The sequence below is a fragment of the Triticum aestivum genome, chromosome 2A (assembly GCF_018294505.1).
Source record: "Triticum aestivum cultivar Chinese Spring chromosome 2A, IWGSC CS RefSeq v2.1, whole genome shotgun sequence".
NCBI lineage: Eukaryota > Viridiplantae > Streptophyta > Magnoliopsida > Poales > Poaceae > Triticum > Triticum aestivum.
The window spans coordinates 547,963,054-547,983,776 of record NC_057797.1 but is presented as its reverse complement, the minus strand read 5'-3'; positions in this window follow the sequence as shown (position 1 = coordinate 547,983,776).

Sequence of the window (20,723 nt, the reverse complement as noted above, 5' to 3'; positions counted from 1 at the left end):
ATCCTTGTGTTCTTTATGGGTGTGTCCTATTTCCCCACAAATCTTGCATGCACAGAGCTTCTTCATATCCTTTCCAGAAGGTTTCAACTTCTGGGACACAAACCGAGACTTTGGCAAAGTCAACTTAAATTCTTTCCAAGTGGTTAATCCTTGCCATCCATTGATGGTTTGGTACATCCTCCACCAAGTAGCAGCACCTCTTTCAAAGCACTGAAGAGCATGCTGGGTCATATCCTGTCCAACTATAGGAGGGGAGGGGAGGCGTGGGCGAGGGGGCAGGCAGAGGCGGCGGCGGGAGCCCGTGCGGAGCACGGCGGCGCTGGCGTGCGGCAGCCGGTCTCCGACCGAAGGTCGGGGACGGCGCGGTTGGACTGGGCTTTGGCCTGACCTGGTTGGAGCTGGGCTGGCCCAGTCGGCGAGCAAGTTTTTTCTTTAAAAACATTTTTCTCAGACAAAAAAAACAGAATAACACAAATATATTATATAGGCATATAATATATCAAAATTTTCAGAAAAAGATTTCCTACAAGCTGAACATTTTTATAACTTTAAATAAAATCTACAAAAATTCGCATAATTCAAGCAATGCTACTGATACAATAAAACCCACTAAAATCATTTTAAAAAAATACGAAAATGATTTCAAATTACTTTTTCTCCAATTTTCTATTGTAGGGAATCATGTTACCCTATTTTCCATATATTTTATTTTTGGAGAAAAATAATTTGAAAAAAACTCAAATAACTCCAAATTGAAAATAAATTCAAAAGAACTTTGAATTTAATTCTTTGAAACTTCCAACTCATATTTCATATAATTTGAAGAAGTCATTTTATCTTCTCTCGTGAAAATCATTGAGTTGCATAAAGTTTCAGAATTTGAAAATAGTTCCAAATGAAATTCAAATATTTTCAACACCCCTTGTCATTTAAATAAATGGAATAAGTCATGTCATCTTCTCTCCAGGGTTTTGTGGTGAAAAGAATTTGAATTCGCGGAGATCACGAATGCAAAACGAAAGTTTGGGAAAGTCCTTTTATTCCCTCTCATTTAACTTTCAAAAAAGTTTTAGATTCACTCACTTTTAGTCAATCAATCAAACAGTCAATCAAATCTATCTATTTATTATAACATTCCAAAATTTAGAATTTTGGCATGTTACACATCATAAGATCCAACTATAATAGCAAAGCTCGAGATACATCAAGATCGTGCCAAATCAAGAACACGAGAGAGAGAGAGAGATCAAACACATAGCTACTGGTACATACCCTCAGCCCCGAGGGAGAACTACTCCCTCCTCGTCATGGAGAGCACCAGGATGATGAAGATGGCCACCGAAGAGGGATTGCCCCCTCCGGCAGGGTGCCGAAACGGATCTAGATTGGTTTTCGGTGGCTACGGAGGCTTCTGGCGGCGGAACTCCCGATCTATTGTGCTCCCCGTTCGTTTTAGGGTATATGGAGATATATAGGCGGAAGAAGTACGTCAGGGGAGCCACGAGGGGTCCACGCGGGTGGAGGGCGCGCCCAGGGGGGTGGGCGCGTCCCCCTACCTTGTGGCTTCCTCGAAGCTCCCCTTACATGGACTCCAAGTCTCCCGGGTTCCTTTCCTTCCAAAAATAAGTTCCGTGAAGTTTCGGGTCAATTGGACTCCGTTTGATTTTCCTTTTCTGCGATACTCTAAAACAAGGAAAAACCAGAAACTGGCACTGGGCTCTTGGTTAATAGGTTAGTCCCAGAAATGATATAAAAGTGTATAATAAAGCCCATAAACATCCAAAACAGTAGATAATATAGCATGGAGCAATCAAAAATTATAGATACGTTGGAGACGTATCAAGCATTCCCAAGCTTAATTCCTGCTCGTCCTCAAGTAGGTAAATGATGAAAACATAATTTTTGATGCGGAGTGCTACTTTGCAAAATTTCAATATAATTCTTCTTAATTGTGGCATGAATATCCAGATCCGAAAGATTCAAGATAAAAGTTCATATTGAGATAATAATAATAATAATAATAATAATAATAATACTTCAAGCATACTAACTAAGCAATTATGTCTTCTCAAAATAACATGGCCAAAGAAAGTTCATCCCTACAAAATCATATAGTTTAGTCATGCTCCATTTTTGTCACACAAGAATGCTTTCATCATGCACAACCCCGATGACAAGCCAAGCAATTGTTTCATACTTTAGTAATCTCAAACCTACAAACTTTCATGCAATATATGAGCGCGAGCCATGGACATAGCACTGTGGGTGGAATAGAATATAATGAGGGGGTTATGTGGAGAAGACAAAAAGGAGAAAGTCTCACATCAACGAGGCTAATCAATGGGCTATGGAGATGCCCATTGATTGATGTTAATGCAAGGAGTAGGGATTGCCATGCAACGGATGCACTAGAGCTATAAATGTATGAAAGCTCAACAAAAGAAACTAAGTGGGTGTGCATCCAACTTGCTTGCTCACGAAGACCTAGGGCACTCGAGGAGGCCCATTGTTGGAATATACAAGCCAAGTTCTATAATGAAAAATTCCCACTAGTATATGAAAGTGACAAAACAAAAGATTCTCTATCATGTAGATTATAGTGCTACTTTGAAGCACAAGTGTGGCAAAGGATAGTAGCATTGTCCCTTCTCTCTTTTTCTCTCCTTTTTGGGGGGGGGGCATCTCTTTTTTATGGCCTTTCTCCTTTTTTGGGCCTTCTCTTTTTTATGGCCTTTCTCTTTTTTTATTCCTCACTTGGGACAATGCTCTAGAAAATGATGACCATCACACTTCTATTTAGTTGACGATATAGTGTTGTATGTTTTGGTGACCAAATGTTGTTCGGAGTTTCGGATGAGATCACGGACATAAATAGGAGTCTCGAAATGGTCAGGAGGTAAAGATTGATATATAGTACGATGGTATTTGGACACCGGAAGTGTTTCAGAGGGTACCAGGTACTTATCGGGTCACCGGAACGAGTTTCGGGCATCCCCGGCAAAAATATGGGCCTTATGGGCCAAGTGAGGGAACACACCAGCCCACAATGGGCTGGTGCGCCCTCTATAGGGCCGGCCTAAGTGGAGGGAAAGGAAAGTGTGGAGTTGGACTCCCACTTCCTTCCCTCTCCCCCTCTTTCCTTTCCCCCTTGTCCATACAAGGAAGGGGGGGGGCGAGGAGGGCAGGAGCCCTAGGGCTGGCGGCCAGCCCCTTGGGGCGCACCCTGGCTGCCCTAGCAGTGCCCCTATCGCCTGCCGCCTATATATACATGGGGAGGGGGCGCCACACAAGGACACAACATTGATTAGCCGTGTGCGGCACGCCCGTCCACTGTTTACTCCCTCGGTCTTATTTTTGTAGTGCTTAGGCGAAGCCCTGCGGAGATCGCATCACCATCACTGTCACCACGCCGTCGTGCTACCGGAACTCATCTACTACCTCGCCATCTTGCTAGATCAAGAAGGCGAAGGACGTCACCAAGTTGAATGTGTGCAGAACACGGAGGTGTCGTGCGTTCGGTACTTGATCGGTTGGAGCATGAAGAAGTTCGACTACATCAACCGTGTTGTTTAACGCTTCCGCTTACGGTCTATGAGGGTACGTTGACACACTCTCCCCCTCGCTGCTATGCATTGGATAGATCATTGCGTGAGTGTATAATTTTTTTTTGTTTTCCATGCAACGTTTCTCAACATATGTATCAAAGCCAGGTCTACGCGTAGATGATATGCACGAGTAGAACACAAAGAGTTGTAGGCGGTGATAGTCATGTTGCTTACCACCAACATCTTATTTTGATTCGGAAGTATTGTGGGATGAAGCGCCCCGGACTGACCTTACATGTCCACGCACAACCTGGAATCAACCTTGGGATCCGGATGAATCAATTACTTGAGCAATATATGTCTAGCTTAATGGCTTTAAAGAAAGTGATGCCCGGAAAACAACTTGGAAGTTTTAGAGAATCATTTTATTCGGTTGTGTGCTTTTAAAAAGTTTTAAAACAAAAAAATATAGAGGGAACCTAAAAAAACAAAAAAAAGTGAAAGTGAGACAGATGAGCAACGTGGAAGTGGGGGCTAACCTTGAACTCTGTTCATGCCCATGGATGCTTTGTGAACCTTGATTACAAAAAAATCAACAAAAATAATCATCCCCTTGTACAAATCCATTCTATTATAAAAATAATGTGCCAAGATTTACCTTTAGGATGTTTGAATTGCTTGTTTGTTATGTGTAGTGCAAAAAACAGAAACTTTGGTTGTACTGCATCAATTTACATTTTTACTGGAACATAAGAGTTTTTGAATTTTTCACACAATACTACTATGCAACTTTTTATCATGTCCTATATTTCTAGAATTTTTGGAGTTACAAAAGTATATTTTTCATTTGCATCTTTACGTAATGTCCTACTTTCACAAATTGTTGTTATAGTTTCTTTTTCTGCTTATGTTTGAAATATTGTTGAGCCCCACTGGTTTGGGAGCCATATAATTGTGATAGCATATAGTGGGTAATGTTTTATTGTAATTATACAATAATGTTATAGCAGGACATGATGGGATTTGATGTTATATGTACTAACCGTCTAATAAAAGTTCGGTTAAGTTTTGTGTGGATGAAGTGTTCAAAGATCGAGGAGGTATCAATAGGAGCAGAATAAGGAGAGGTAAGAGCTCAAGTTTGGGGATGACCAAGGCACCCCAAGTAAATATTCAAGGAGACTCAAGTGTCTAAGCTTTGGGATTCCTCAGAAGGCATCCCATCTTCCTTCTTCAACAATTATCGGCATGTCTCGGTTTTTGTTTTGTTCACATGATACGCGTAAATTCTTGGAGCGTCTTTTATGTCTATTTTTTCATTTTCTTTTATGCACCATGCTGGTATGAGATAGTACTTGGTTGATTTATAGAATGCTCTTGCACATATATCTTTTGAGTATGGCTTTATAGAATGCTTCATGTGCTTCACTTATATCATTTGAAGTTTGGATACTCGGTTCTCTATGTTTGGAAAACTGTTATTTGTAGAATGCTCTTTTGCCTCACTTATATTTATTAAAGCATGGTCTTTTATATAAATAATTAAACTCTCATGATTTTCTTATATCTATTTAGAGAGTCAACAGGAATTGGTCATTCACATGGTTAGTCATAAAATCCTACAGAAAACGTGTAGATCACTGAATATGATATGTTTGCTTCCCTGCAATAGTTTTGCGGTATTAAGATGATAATATGTGGGTGTACTAGCGGATGATTGTGGTTTAGTAAAAATATCGATATTAAACTTTGTGATTCCTGAAGCATGCACGCATAGCCTCTAATTTTGCGATGAAGTTGGAGCATGATTTATTATTGAGTGTTTACCTTATGAGTGACAGTCGGGGACGAGTGATGGTCTTTTCCTCTGAATCAATCCCCCTAGGGGCATGCGAGTAGAACTTTGCTTTGAGGGATAATAAACTTTCAGAATAAGTATACGAGTTCTATATGACTAACATGAGCCCATGGATTATACGCACTCTCATCCTTCTGCATATTGCTAGCCTCTTCGATGCCATGCATTGCCCTTTCTCACCTCGTGAGTCGGTGCAAACTTCGCCGGTGTATCCAAACCCCGTGATATGATACACTCTATCACACATAAGCCTCCTTATATCTTCCTTAAAATAGCCAGCATACCTACCTATTATGGCAAACTAGATCAATTTTTCTTGCCATGGGAAGAGGTGCTTTGTGATGGGTTCGATCTTACGGTGTCCTCTCCTTGTGACAGAAGGGGCAGTGAAGCACGCATGTATCATTGCTATTAAGGATAACAAGACGGGGTCTATTCCTACATGAATAGATCTTGTTTACATCATGTCATCGTTCTTATTGCATTACTCCGTTTCTCCATGAACTTAATACACTAGATATATGCTGGATAACGGTCAATGTGTGGAGTAATAGTAGTAGATGCAGGCAGGAGTCGGTCTACTAATCTTGGACGTGAGGCCTATATATTGATCATTGCCTTGGATATCGTCATAATTATTCGATCTTCTATCAATTTCCCAACGATAATCTATTTTCGCCGTGTTTGTTTTCAGATTTATTATTCTAAAAACCCAAAAAATACCTTGTTGCACCTTTTCTTTATTTATTTTATTTCACGTTTTATCAAGATCTATTTATCCAAACTCATACAAAATTATCTATCTTTTTACCAAGGAGGGATTCACAACCCCTCTTACGCGTTGGGTTGCGAGGATTTGTTCTTTGTGTGCAGGTACCATTTACATAGTGTTCCTTGGTTCTCCTACTGGATTGATACCTTGGTTTCATAACTAAGGGAAATACCTACCGTCGCTATACTGCATCATCCCTTCCTCTTTGGGGAAATACCGATGAAGTCTCTAGCCGCATCAACGCCTCCCATGGATTTATAAACCTTAGGTCACCCACTTGAGGGAAATATGATTCTGTCCACAAAACTCCGCGCTTGGAGGCCCAACACGAGTCTACAAGAATAAGTTGTGTAGTAGACACAAGCTCTTTTCTGGCGCCGTTGCTAGGGAGGTGAGTGCTTGAAGGTATATCTTTAGATCTTGCAATTGAATCTTTTAGTATCTAGTTTTATCCCTAGTTTGATTTTATAAAAGAAAACTAAAAAAATGGAATTGAGCTTGCCTCATATTAGTCATATTTATCATGTCTTCCTTGAACGCACGCACACTATGCGTGCCGACGGTGAGCTACAGGGGTGGAGGTGAGGCACGGAGTGGCCTGCTCTGGCGACCATTTGGTCGGTCGAGAGCGTCTACGCGACGAGGGCAACGACGTGCGTCGAGGAAAGGCAACAGTGGGTGCGGGCATGGCCGGAACAAGCGGTAGCAACAATGAGGAGCGGCGGCCATGACGAGCGTGAACGACAATGGGCAACAACAGAGGAACGATGGCATCGACAAAACAACAGCAACTAGCAGCGCAACGTCAGCGGCAGTAGACCAACACGGCAAGGAGTAGCAGCATGCAATCCACAGTGCGTGTGGGTACCAGGCGTGGCACAAGCACTTGCAGGTGCGCGCCCGGGCAAGGTGCGGGTGCCTCGGGAGCGTGACAATGAGTGAACGGGTGCACGAGAGCAGCATCGGGTGTGGGCAGGTGCGCGCGGGCGGGGCTAGCGAGGCGCGGCCGGCACAGAGAAGTGCGCAGGGGGTAGAGGCAAGTAGAGCCCGGCGACGAGATGACTACGGGGCACGGGAAAGCAAAAGGGGGAGGGGTCAAGGGGGAGCTGGGGCACACAGTGGTGCGGTGAGGCGCTCGGGGAAGCCGGGGTACTCGGAAATGGGCGAATCGAGGCGGCAGCTGAGGCAGACGGCGATGCGGGGAATGGCACTAGCAACGTCGCAGGTGCTTCTCGGCCTCGATCCAGGGGTGTGGTCGACGAAGATGAGCACTGCCATCCTCTAGGACAAGTTGGTGCAGCTCGAGGTGGCTGGTGGACGTGGTGGTTCATGACGGCGTGCTCCAATACATGTCGGCGGAGCTCTAGATAGAGAACACATGCAAGGGGAAGGGAAAAGGGGGGATTAGGGTTTCATGGGAGGGACAGAGATGGCTAGGGTGGTCTTATCCACTCCGCGATGTTGTAGTGGCGAGGGGGGGGGGTCGGGTGCATTGGTCATGGCGCTAGGCCTTTCCAGGGTGTGGCGGGAGGTAGGAGAAAGGCCGGCTAAAGTGGGTCGGGCCGCACTGTGCCATTGCTCAGCCAAGTGCACAGTGTAAGTTTTTACTTTTATTATTTTTCTTTTTTCTTTTGTACGTTTTTCTCCATCTTGCATTTAATTTCTCTACTAAATGATTTTAGTTAGTTACGAAACTCGGCATATAAAATCTAGGCAATCAATTGAAGAGGCCCACAAAGTTTGAGGCTAATTGGAATGGTTATTTTAACTTACGCTGGACCATTTTTTAATTTTCTAGGAATTTATTTGTGGGCCAAATAATGTTGGTTTCTACATGATAATTCCTTGGTGATTATTTGCAACCTAACCAACACTTTTGTTTCATTGATTGAAGAAATAATAATTTGACTTGAAATTTGAATTTGAATTTGACTTGAGTTTTAATCAAGTGATAATTAGCTTAGTAAGGCACGGTGACATGGCATCATTAGGGTGAGGTTACTGTAGCATGACACTCGGGGTGTTACAAATGTCCTCCACTGCAAGAAATCTCATCCCGACATTTAAGAGGTGGAGTAAGGGGCAAAGTTATGGTTACGAAATTCTAACGCATGTTCTCGGTCTTGGTTGCTCTTCTCGAAGTAGTTGATTCTTTTCATTGATGTCTTTATTTTTCTGCTTCCGGTCATCATGATGAAGTCTTCATCCTTTCTTCGGGAACTCCATCATACTTACAAAAAGGATAAGGGGTAACTTCGGAAGAACAAACCTCTACAAGGTTGATTATCTAGTAGATAACTCAAGAAATTGGCAGAAAGTATCTCTTGAGTTGAAACTTAAAAAACATCGAGAGCAAAGTAAGAAGGTACCATAAGAAGTTTCAAGCGGGTAGGCAATTGTTCGATGTCTAAACCAGAGTGTGAAAAGGGTTCAGAGCAATAGGGAATAATATTGCATCTGATACCAGAATAGATCATCCCTAGGAAGGTGGCTCGTGAATTTCATATGATGCCAAGGAGGTGGAATAACTTTGGAGACAGGGATGCACAGGAGAGACAGGTTTCAATCCTATGGAACTGTGGTTAGTGTGGACTAAGAGTAGGAAGGGCGGTGGCATCTTGTACGGTCATGATAGCAAGGCATGTTAGAGGATATCTTGTCAGCTATGTTGGCAATAACGTCAGTACCAAGGGCGGGGAACGAAGAGAACCATTTTCCTGCTCATTGAAACAAGGCGGACCAATCGGCAAGGTCCTCGTCCACCGGTGGTTACCAGAATGTCATCAACAATAGTAATAGGGTCTTACTGACAGAGTTGTACACTGAGGTGTTAACATAAGCAGGGCAATATTAATGCTCAGATAAGTTAGATTACAAGAAAGGTTAAACAAAACAATGGAAAGGAAATTGTGATTATCATATTAAACATACCAATGGAAAGGAAAAGGTGTTTATACCCAAGTATCAAGAGTATATCTTTCCCAAGGAAAATCAGAGCATGATATACATGATAGTACTCCATGTATGTAACAATTTAGACAGAGGGGCAAGGAATTTATGATGTTTACCCATACAAGGGTGTTTGGATAATTGATCAAGAAAAATTTAGCATTGTGCTTCCAATGTTCTTCTTTATGATCGGAGTACCATAGAGATGCTTTGGGATAGCATTGACATGGTCATCAAGAAAAGGTGAGACTTTGGATACACAAAGGATCCATCAGGAACAACTTATAAAACAAGCCATACAATTTTCCTCATGGAAGAACAACTAATCTTGCTGAACAAGATACTATAACACTAGGTCCTCCGGTCAGGTGTGCTTACCATAACATCACATTACCAGGTTACAAAGAGAACACGGTTATAATTCTTGGAAAATGTTCCAACCATCAAATCTGCCCGAGATTCGGATCTAGTTGGTGTCAGTTTGCCTTAGACTCAGGATGCCTGAGAATAAAAGGGTGCGAGACAAATTGATGAGATAATGTTGCAAGATTCTCTCATAATGAACTATGGAAGCAAGTTTCAAAACATGAGTTGGATTGCAAGACACACATGATTACACTGCCCAAGACAATTATGACCAAATGGAAGTCTTACAAGGAAATGCAACCTAGTTATGGTTGGGAACCATCATCGAGGATATCAAAGTCCTGGTGTAAGTCCAGGTTAGCTCTTACGAAGAAACTTATTTTCCTTGATCAAATCAATCAGTGGCTTGGTGTGCTAGGAAGTACATATGGAGTGAAGGTGGCAAATCTATCAAACCATGTAATACTTCGTGCATGCATGAATGATTTGGGATGATCCCAGAGGAAGCGAAACAAAAGTTTCTCATATTCACGATGGCAGCTTGCATCAAATTCACATGAACTTAGAGAAGATACTCCTTACATCAAACATATACTTCATGAGGTAGGCTCAAAGATAATGCTTTCAAAAGTTTCATCATGCACCATGGAGAATATGAGGATGTGGCCGATGGGCTCAGCAACAATCCATCCAGATTTCAATAGGGATGGATTTCCAAAATTATACGAAGGAGATAGCATTACACATACCAAGTATATAATGAAGTATGTCTGAGGAGAACATCGACAATTAAACATTTATCGAAAGTGCACCTGGGAATACGAACTAAGTAGCATGATCAATGTTAGAATGTTGATTCAATAGCCAACACACAAAGCATGAGATTATCTTCCATTAGCTCCAAAGCAATAGGGTCACTAGAAGTACTGAATCCAGGCATCACCTTTCACTTGTTGGTATTCTAGTTAGCAACAACACAGGGACCAAGAAATGAATGGAGGTGGCAAGACGTATTACTTGTATCAAGAATTCTTAAGAGGTGGTGAAATTCTCACAACATTCTTGACATAAAAGAGGGTAGTACTCCAAGGTAGAACATAACATAAGTTGGATAGGAAGGAACTCAAGGTACAACACAAAACATGAACAAGTTTGTGTTGGAGGGAAGGCAATAATGTTGTCGACAATAACACAAATCATCGAGGGGCAAGGATGGTATTTTTCATCATGAATTCGATTGATATCCTGGAAGAGCTCAGAATGTTGATGATGATCACGACACATTCGTCGAGAGGTTTCATGAAGATGTAATCTATCAGCAACGACATCAAGCAAAAGGAATGGTGAAGTGAAGGGTTATCGGAACCACAAATGAGATGCTATCTCAGAATCAGAGTTGCTTTTACAAGACAACAAAATGATGTTGAAAACTCGACATATATAAGCCTTGCTCATGGTCTGAAGAATTTGTGCACCAAAAGGGGGCAAGGTAGCAGGGTTAAGTATAGCATGATAAGGATGTAGCCGGCAGAATAGGCATGACCAGATTGGGTATTAAACTTCCCAGCAAAAAAAATACTAGGACTAATGAACCACATACCCGAGTCATTTTTTGGGCCTCTCGAGTGACGAATAACTCAAATCTGCGGAGTGACTAAAATAGTGAGGAGTATTATTCCAATAAGAATTCACAAGAGGTAGTGCAATGGCACGATATCCTCAAAATACTAGAGGGTGATACTCAAAGATAGAACAAAATAGAAACTGAACTGGATCATTGACTTGCGATAGCAGATACTTTAACCTTGTCAAAAATAGATGAGGCACTAGAATGGATTCCATTCAGATTTATTAAATGGGGCTAGCATGGTCGGAACCATAGCTGCAAGGGATCCAATTTAATGACACTGGAAGAATTATTCAAATGATTAAATATTTTGCAAGAAGCTTCCATGATAAGTTCCACATCGGGTCCATGGGCATGAACACAAAGTTTCAAGGTCGACTCCCACTTCTTCAATGCCTAACCTTTCATTCACTTCTTGTCTCCGAAGGATTTGTAGAGTTGAAAATTTATGCGATGAAACGCCAATAGATATAACCTGCATAATCTTCGGGTTCACATAGATTATGGAAGCCATAGTTTCAACCCATTGAGGCATCTTGATACGTCTCCAATGTATCTATAATTTTTGATTGTTCCATGCTATTATATTATCTGTTTTGGATGTTTATATGCATTAATATGCTATTTTATATTATTTTTGGGACTAACCTATTAACCTAGAGCCCAGTGCCGGTTCTTGTTTTTTCATTGTTTTTGAGTTCCGCAGAAAAGGTATACCAAACGGAGTCCAAATGGAATAAAACCTTCGCAATGATTTTTCTTGGACCAAAAGACAACCAGGAGACTTGGAGATGAAGTCGGAGGAGCCACGAGGCGGCCACAAGGATGGAGGGTGCACCCAGGAGGGTAGGGCGCACCCCCACCCTTGTGAGCCCCTCGTGCACTCCCTGACCTAATTCTTTCGCCTATAAATACCCATATATCCCCAAACCAACAGGGGCATCCACGAAAACACTTTTCCACCGCCACAGTCTTCTATACCCATGAGATCCCATCTAGGGACCTTTTCCGGTGTCCTGTCGGAGGGGGATTTGATCACGGGGATCATCTACATCAACTCTATTGCCCTTCCGATGAAGCGTGAGTAGTTTACCTCAGACCTATGGGTCCATATCTATTAGCTAGATGGCTTCTTCAATCTCTTTGATTCTCAATACCATGTTCTCCTCGATGTTCTTGGAGATCTATTCGATGTAATACTCTTTCGCGGTGTGTTTGCCGAGATCCGATGAGTTGTGGATTTATGATGAGCTTATCTATGAATATTATTTGAATCTCCTCTGAATTCTTTTATCCATGATTTGATATCTTTGTAATTCTCTTCGAACTATCGGTTTGGTTTGGCCAACTACATTGGTTTTTCTTGCAATGGGAGAAGTGCTTAGCTTTGGGTTCAATCTTGCGGTGTCCTTTCCTAGTGACAGTGGGGGCAGCAAGGAACGTATTGTATTGTTGCCATCGAGGATAAAAAGATGGGGTTTTCATCATATTGCTTGAGTTAATTTCTCTACATCATGTCATCTTGCTTAATGCGTTACTCCGTTCTTTATGAACTTAATACTCTAGATGCATGCTGGATAGCGGTCGATGTGTGGAGTAATAGTAGTAGATGCAGAATCATTTCAGTCTACTTGACACGGAGGTGATGCCTATATTCATGATCATTGCCTAGGTGATGCCTATATTCATCATCATTGCCTTAGATATCGTCATAACTTTGCACTTTTCTATCAGTTGCTCGGAAGTAATTTGTTCACCCACTGTATTATTTGCTATCTTGAGAGAAGCCTCTAGTGAAACCTATGCCCCCCGGGTCTATTTTCCATCATATAAGTTTCCGATTTATAATTTTAGTTTCCAATTTACTATTTTGCAATATGTTACTTTCCGATCTATAAACCAAAAATACCAAAAATATTTACTTTACCATTTATCTATCTCTATCAGATCTCACTTTTGCAAGTAACCTTGAAGGGATTGACAACCCCTTTATCGCGTTGGGTGCAAGTTGTTTGTTTGTTTGTGCAGGTATTCGGTGACTTGTGCGTTGTCTCCTACTGGATTGATACTTTGGTTCTCAAACTGAGGGAAATACTTATCTCTACTTTGTTGCATCACCTTTTCGTCTTCAAGGGAAAAACCAACGCAAGCTCAAGAAGTAGCAGGAAGAATTTCTGGCGCCGTTGCCGGGGAGATCTACGCAAGGTCAAGCCATACCAAGTACCCATCATAAACTCCCATCCCTTGCATTACATTATTCGGTATTCTCCATTCGCCTCTCATTTTCCTCTCCCCCACTTCTAAAATGATTTTCGAAAAGATTTGCCTTTTCTTCGCCCTTCTTTCCGTATGCCTTTTTGCTCGTTTGCTATCTTTGCTTGTGTTGCCATGTGCCTTCTATTTGCTTGCATCTTTTCTTACGAAAAATCTATTGTTATGGATCCTCATCCACTTGCTAATCTTTTTAAAAGATCCAATTATGATGAACCAATTGCTAGTGAGTTGAGTCCACTAGATTATCTTTATGAGGTTTTGCTTGAAATTCGTGAATCTAAAAATTGTGATGAAGTGTTGAAAGAAGAAATTCATGAAGTGATTCACAATAGCTCCTTGAATTAAAAGCATGATTGCAATAATATTAGTATAAATTCTATTAATGGCAGTTGCGTTAATGATATGCAAAACGCTAAGCTTGGGGATGCTACTTTTCCTATGTCCACTACTTGTTGCAATGATCATGATTGGGGTGATAACTCTTACAATGTTGAAAATTTATTTAAGCCCCATGATGGATATGAGATTGATAATAATGTTTGCAATAATACCGAAAGTGGGTTTGGAAGAGTGTCAACTTTAGATCCCACATATTTGTATAATGTTCAATCTTATGAAGTTTTTCATAAAAATGGGTTAGGAGAGGTCATGACTTTATTTTATGATAATCCCACTATTTCGGAAGAGTGTCAACTTTGCATGCATGTGGATAATGAATATAAAATTTTATGTGATAGCTATATTGTTGAATTTTATTATGATCCTACATGTAATTATTATGAGAGAGGAAAATATGGTTGTAGAAATTTTTATGTGAGTAAATTACCTCTCGTTATGTTGAGATTGCTATTGTTTCTTTCTCCTTCATTGCATATGGTAGTTTTTGCTTGTCTTGATAATTTGTTTGCTTATATAATGCCTATGCATAGGAAGTATGTTAGACTTAGATGTGTTTGTCACATTCTACATGATGGTCTCTTTGTGTTTCAATTGCTATCGCTCATGTGAGCATCATTAAAATTATCAATGCCTAGCTAAAAGGGCGTTAAACAATAACGCTTGTTGGGAGGCAACCCAATTTTATTTTCTTTTTTCTTTTTAGGTTATGTTTTGCAATAAATAATTCATCTAGCCCCTGGTTAGATGTGTTTTTTGTTCTAATTAGTGTTTGTGCCAAGTAAGACCTTTGGGATGGCTTACGGTGATAGTTGATTTGATCTTGCTGAAAAACAGAAACTTTTGCGCTCAGGAAAACAATTCTCATTTTTAACAGAAGTGAGATAAAATACTGATGATTTTTGCAGAAGATTAATAAAAAAAATTAGGTTGTCCTAATTTTTCAGAATTTTGATGTTACAGAAGTATTCGAGAGTTACAGATTCCTTCAGACTCTTCTGATTTTGACAAATTCTGTTTTCTATGTGTTGTTTGCTTATTTTTACGATTCTATGGGTAGTATAGGGGGTATGAACCATGGATAAATTGGAATACATTAGATATTACACCAATATAAATGAAGAATGAGTTCACAACTTTACAAAAAGTGGTGATTTATTTTCTTATACTAACGGAGCTTATGAGATTTTCTGTTGAGTTTTGTGTTGTGAAGTTTTCAAGTTTTTGGTAAGGATTTTATGGACTATGGAATAAGGAGTGGTAAGAGCCTAAGCTTGGGGATGCCCAAGGCACTCCAAGGTAATATTCAAGGACAACCAAGAGCCTAAGCTTGGGGATGCCCCGGAAGGCATCCCCTCTTTCGTCTTCATCTATCGGTAACTTTACTTGAGGCTATATTTTTATTCACCACATGATATGTGTTTTGCTTGGAGCGTCTTGTATGATTTAAGTATTTTCTTTTTAGTTTGACACAATCATCCTTGTTGTACACACCTTTTGGGAGAGACACACATGAATCATGATTTATTAGAATACTCTATGTGCTTCACTTATATCTTTTGAGCTAGGCAGTTTTGCTCTAGTGCTTCACTTACACGTTTTAGAGCATGGTGATGGTTTTATTTTATAGAAATGGACGAACTCTCATGCTTCACTTATATTATTTTGAGAGTCTTTAAACAGAACGGTAATTTGCTTTGGTTATACATTTAGTCCTAATATGATAGGCATCCAAGAGGGATATAATAAAAAAATTCATATAAAGTGCATTGAATACTATGAGAAATTTGATTCCTTATGATTGTTTTGAGATATAATTATGGTGATATTAGAGTCATGCTAGTGAGTAGTTGTGAATTTGAGAATACTTGTGTTAAGGTTTGTGAGTCCCAGCATGCACATATGGTGAACCGTTATGTAACGAAGTTGGAGCATCCGATATTTTTTGATTGTCTTCCTTATGAGTGGCGGTCGAGGATGAGCGATGGTCTTTTCCTACCAATATATCCCCCTAGGAGCATGCATGTAGTACTTTGTTTCGATGACTAATAGATTTTATCAATTAGTATGTGAGTTATTTATGACTAATATTGAGTCCATGGATTATACGCACTCTCACCCTTCCAACATTGATAGCCTCTCTTGTGCCGTGCAACTTTCGCCGGTACCATAAACCCACCATATACCTTCCTAAAAACAGCCACCATACCTACCTATTATAGCATTTCCATAGCCATTCCAAGATATATTGCCATCCAACTTTCCACCGTTCCATTTATTATGACACGCTTCATCATTGTCATATTGCTTTGCATGATCATGTAGTTGACGTCGTATTTGTGGCAAAGCCACCTTTATTCATTTACACCGCCGAAGGCATTCATATAGAGTCATAGTTTTTCTAGTATCAAGTTGTAATTTTTGAGTTGTAAGCAAATAAAAGTGTGATGATTGTCACATCCCTAGCTTCTGGTGCTGCCTAGTGTTTGCATCATGTTTAAATTTTTGAAACTTGAACTGAGGAAATTTGGAAGCCTCAAAAACTTAAGTAAAAGAAGGGCAAAAACCCTAAAATCTCATTCATTGTTCCAAAATGCTCTTCTTAGATGTTTAATATTTTTGGCAAGGGTTTTGATCCAAACCAAAAATAATGAACATTTTAAAAGGATTTATTTTTGGGACTTTGAATTTAAATCATTAGCTATTTGAATTTGAATTATATTCATATAATTAGAATATAATTTCAAATACCCCTGAAATATTTTATGAGCTTTTGGAAAAGTCCATCTAGCAAATAAAAATATTCAGAGGAGTTTTTGACATTGTTTGAATTTGTTTGAATTCAAAACAGTGGCAGAATATTAACTAAAAACAGATAGCAGATAAAAAAAAGAACGGAAACCTACCTAACTCACCTGCAGCCCATCTGGCGCCCCAACCGGCCCAGCACGGCCCAGCCCACCGCCGCTTCCCCCCTGTCGTCTTCCTCCCCCGCCAGAAGGACAGAGGCGAGGCGTGGCGCGCGCCCGAGAGCCCTCGGCCACCTCCTGCTTCCTCCTGGGAGCCCCGGGCCTTCTACCAGCGCCACGGAGACGCCCGAAGACCCTGTCCCCTCTCCCTCACTTGCTGCTCTCCCTCCCTTCCCCTGGCTCTCTCTCTCGCGCAGCCCGAGCGGAGCTCATCGCCGCCGCCCACCGTTGCCCCACCCAGAGCCTCCCCCTCGACCTCTCGGTGTGCCCAGTACCTCGGCTACCTCGCCCTCATCCTCTCCGCTGAGTCAAGCGACCTCGGATGCCCTGCATCGCCGTCATCGAGCCGTCTTCTTCACGCATGGCCGCCGGATGCCGCGCGCCGATTCGCCGTCTCCGACGCGTCCCCGAACCCGCTGAACCGCTCTCCGGCCTCCCTGTGAGCTACCGCATCTCCCCCTTCTCATCCTTTTTCTGTTTGCGCACTCTAGCTAGCCCCCACCACCTTGCCCGAGAATCCCTCGCCGCCGGCCATGGCGCCGTCGCGGCCACAGCCGTCGCCGCTTGCTTATGAGCCCGCCAACGCGCTCAGTGCATCCGAAGGAGCTCAAATCACCCAACTGCTGCTCCCCCCGTGCTCTGTGGCATGGTTTTCGTCGATAGCCGAACTCCGGCAGCCGCAAAAGAGCTCGCCGCCGTCATCTCCGGCGACTCCGAGGCATTCCGATCGCTCAGCTAGACGCGGTCGAGCGCGGGCTACCCCTTGGTGGCCTTCGCGCATCCATCCGTCGCCCGCAGCTCAAGTCCGGCGCGTTGCCGCCGCAGTTTAGGTCATCGCCGGCGAAACTCTGACGGGAGCTGACGTGGCCTCGTCATTAGGAGCTAACCCAGCCAGCTAAACACCCTACAACCGCTGACAGTGGGCCCCATGCCTGGTCAAACCCCAGTCAGCGCTGGGTTTGACCGGGATTAGTTCATGTGTCACTGACGTGTGGCCCCCACACGTCAGGTTTGACCTGAACCCGCCCGTTGACCTGCTGACGTCGTGCTGACGTCATGCTGGCGCAATATATATTTTCTGGAATTAAAATAATTCAGGAAATTCCAGAAAATGCCCTAAACTTCTAAAATTCATAGAAATTCAACCGTAACTCCAAATGAAATAAATTATATATGAAAAATTATCAGAAAAATTCAAGGAATCCATCTGTACCATTTTCATGCATGTTTGAACAATGTTTGTCCTCTGTTTTGGACAAAACAAATAAAGGGCATTTAAATAATCATATATGGAGTTGGATTTTGAATCATGTATTCAAACCAACTTCATTTAAATCATAGCTAGGTGCATTAGCCCAAAACACATTCATATTGCCATGTCATAGCATGCATCATATTGTGCATTGCATTGATCGTGTTTCTTCTGTGTTTGCCGGTGTTGTTCCCCCTCGGTAGACATTGTACCGACGATGTGATCGATGACACTGATGAAGAGCTATATTATCTTCAGAAGTGCCAGGCAAGCAAAACCCCCTTGTTCATTCCGATAAAATCCCACTCTCTCGCTCCTGCTCTCTTTTACTGCATTAGGACAACAACGATTCATCTGTTACTTGCTGCGGTAGTTGAACCCCTTTATCCTCTGCATGACCTGTCATTGCCACAGTAAATAGATGAAACCCACTAGCATGAGTAGGAGTTGTTTGAGCCCTGTTGTGCCTACTCATTCTTGCTTGTTTGTCATGCCTGCTACTGCTTAGAGTTGAGTCAGGTCTGATTCATCGGGGATGAATCAGAGGTGTGTGAACATGTCCTACTGTGTGTAAGCTAAGTGGTGAACACGATTTGGTAAAGGTAGCGGTGAGAGGCCATGTAGGAGTACATGGTGGGTTGTCTCATTGAAGCCGTCCTTAGGAACTGAGTTCTGTGTTTGTGATCCATGACTCAGCTACTACCATACATTGGGCCCTGAAATATGACCCCACTCGACTTCTTAACCACCCTTGTCCTCTGTCGAGGAGTTGCAAGTAGTTTCTGGTGTTTGTAGTATGCTGGAGGCCGTGGGCAGCGCTGACCGGAGGGGTGGGCTGTGATGCGGTAGGCACGTGGCACGGTGTACCGGGCGCCCGTTTGGTGTCTCGGGAACCCTGTTCACATCGTTTGGGGCTGTGAGCGAAACTCCGGCCGGATCTCCTCATGGATGGAACCCGAATAGGCGATAAACCTGGACTAGAGACTTGAGTGTTTAGGTAGGTCGTGGTCTACACCCACGTCGGCTTTCGCTTGAAGTCTGCCGGGCACATGTCGTGTGCAGACGCTAAGTGGTGGAAACATGTACGAAGAAGTACACCCCTGCAGGGTTAACATCATCTATTCGAATAGCCGTGTCCGCGGAAAAGGACTTCTGGGTTGCTTATATCAGTTCATAGACAAGTGAAAGTGGATACTCTAAAATACGCAAGATAAGCGTGAGTGCTATGGATGGCGTTCTCGTAGGGAGACGGGAGCGGATCCATAGTGGTGTATTGATATGGTGAATATGTGGACTCGTGTGCGCCACCTCAAAAGAGTTACTTGCAGTCGTAGTTCAGGATAGCCACCGAGTCAAAGCTGGCTTGCTGAAGTTAAACCCCACCATCCCCTTTGTTGATAATGATGCATATGTAGTTAGTTCTGATGTAAGTCTTGCTGGGTACATTTGTACTCACGTTTGCCTATTTTATGTTTTTGCAGAGAGACTTCAGTCTCACTAGTAGTTCCACGTGGACTTCGATGTTTAGCTTGTTACCTCAGCTACGATCTTGTGCCCTCGGCAGGATCTGGTAGATAGTCAGGCTTCTCAGCCATTTTCATTTCTAGATGTCTGTACTCAGACATGTTAAGCTTCCGCATGTGCTTTGATTTGTATGCTCTGAATGTTGGGTCATGAGACTCATGTTTGTAATATCTCGCTCCTCGGAGCCTATTGAATAAATACTTGAGTTGTAGAGTCATGTTGTGATGCCATGTTGTATTGCACATATCGAGCATATTGTGTATATGTTATTGAAATGCTTGGTATGTGTGGGATCTGACTATCTAGTTGTTTATCCTTAGTAGCCTCTCTTACCGGGAAATGTCTCCTGGTGTTTCCACTGAGCCATGGTAGCTTGCTACTGCTCCGGAACACTTAGGCTGGCCGGCATGTGTCCTTCTTCGTTCCTGTGTCTGTCCCTTCGGGGAAATGTCACGCGATGAATACCGGAGTCCTGTTAGCCTGCTACAGCCCGGTTCACCGGAGTCCTGCTAGCCCAGTGCTATAGCCTGGATTCACTCGCTGATGACCGACACGTTCGATGCTGGGTCATGGATGCCTGTCCCTGTAAGTTTGTGCCACTTTGGGTTTACGACTAGCCATGTCAGCCCGGGCTCCTTATCATATGGTTGCTAGCGACATTATCATATACGTGTGCCAAAAGGCACAAACGGTCCCGGGCAAAGGTAAGACGACACCCGTGGGAATACCGTGCGTGAGGCCGCAAAGTGATATGAGGTGTTACATGCTAGATCAATGTGGCATTGAGTCGGGGTCCTGACAGCGTTGGTATCAGAGCTTGACTGCCTATAGGATTACCAAGCCAAACTGGTCGAAGTTGAGTCTAGAAATTCTTTAGTTATATAAGGGAATTGATTGTGGGATGGAACGTAAGGCTCTTTTTACTCCTTATACCTTATGCCCTTCTGATCTGAGTCATCTTATCTTTCCTATGGGGATTAAGAACTAGGCTATCTCTTCTTTCTATCAGGATCACGTGTTACTAATCCGTAGACCTATAGAACTGTTGGACTTAAGCCTCAGTCCAGTTCCTACTACTTCCGTATGTTAACTGATGATCTCGAAACCTTGATATGGTGCTTCTGAGTGGTTATGCCACCATTTTTGTGATTGTCTCAAATCTTTTTGAGCATTTACAGCCGTTATGCTGTC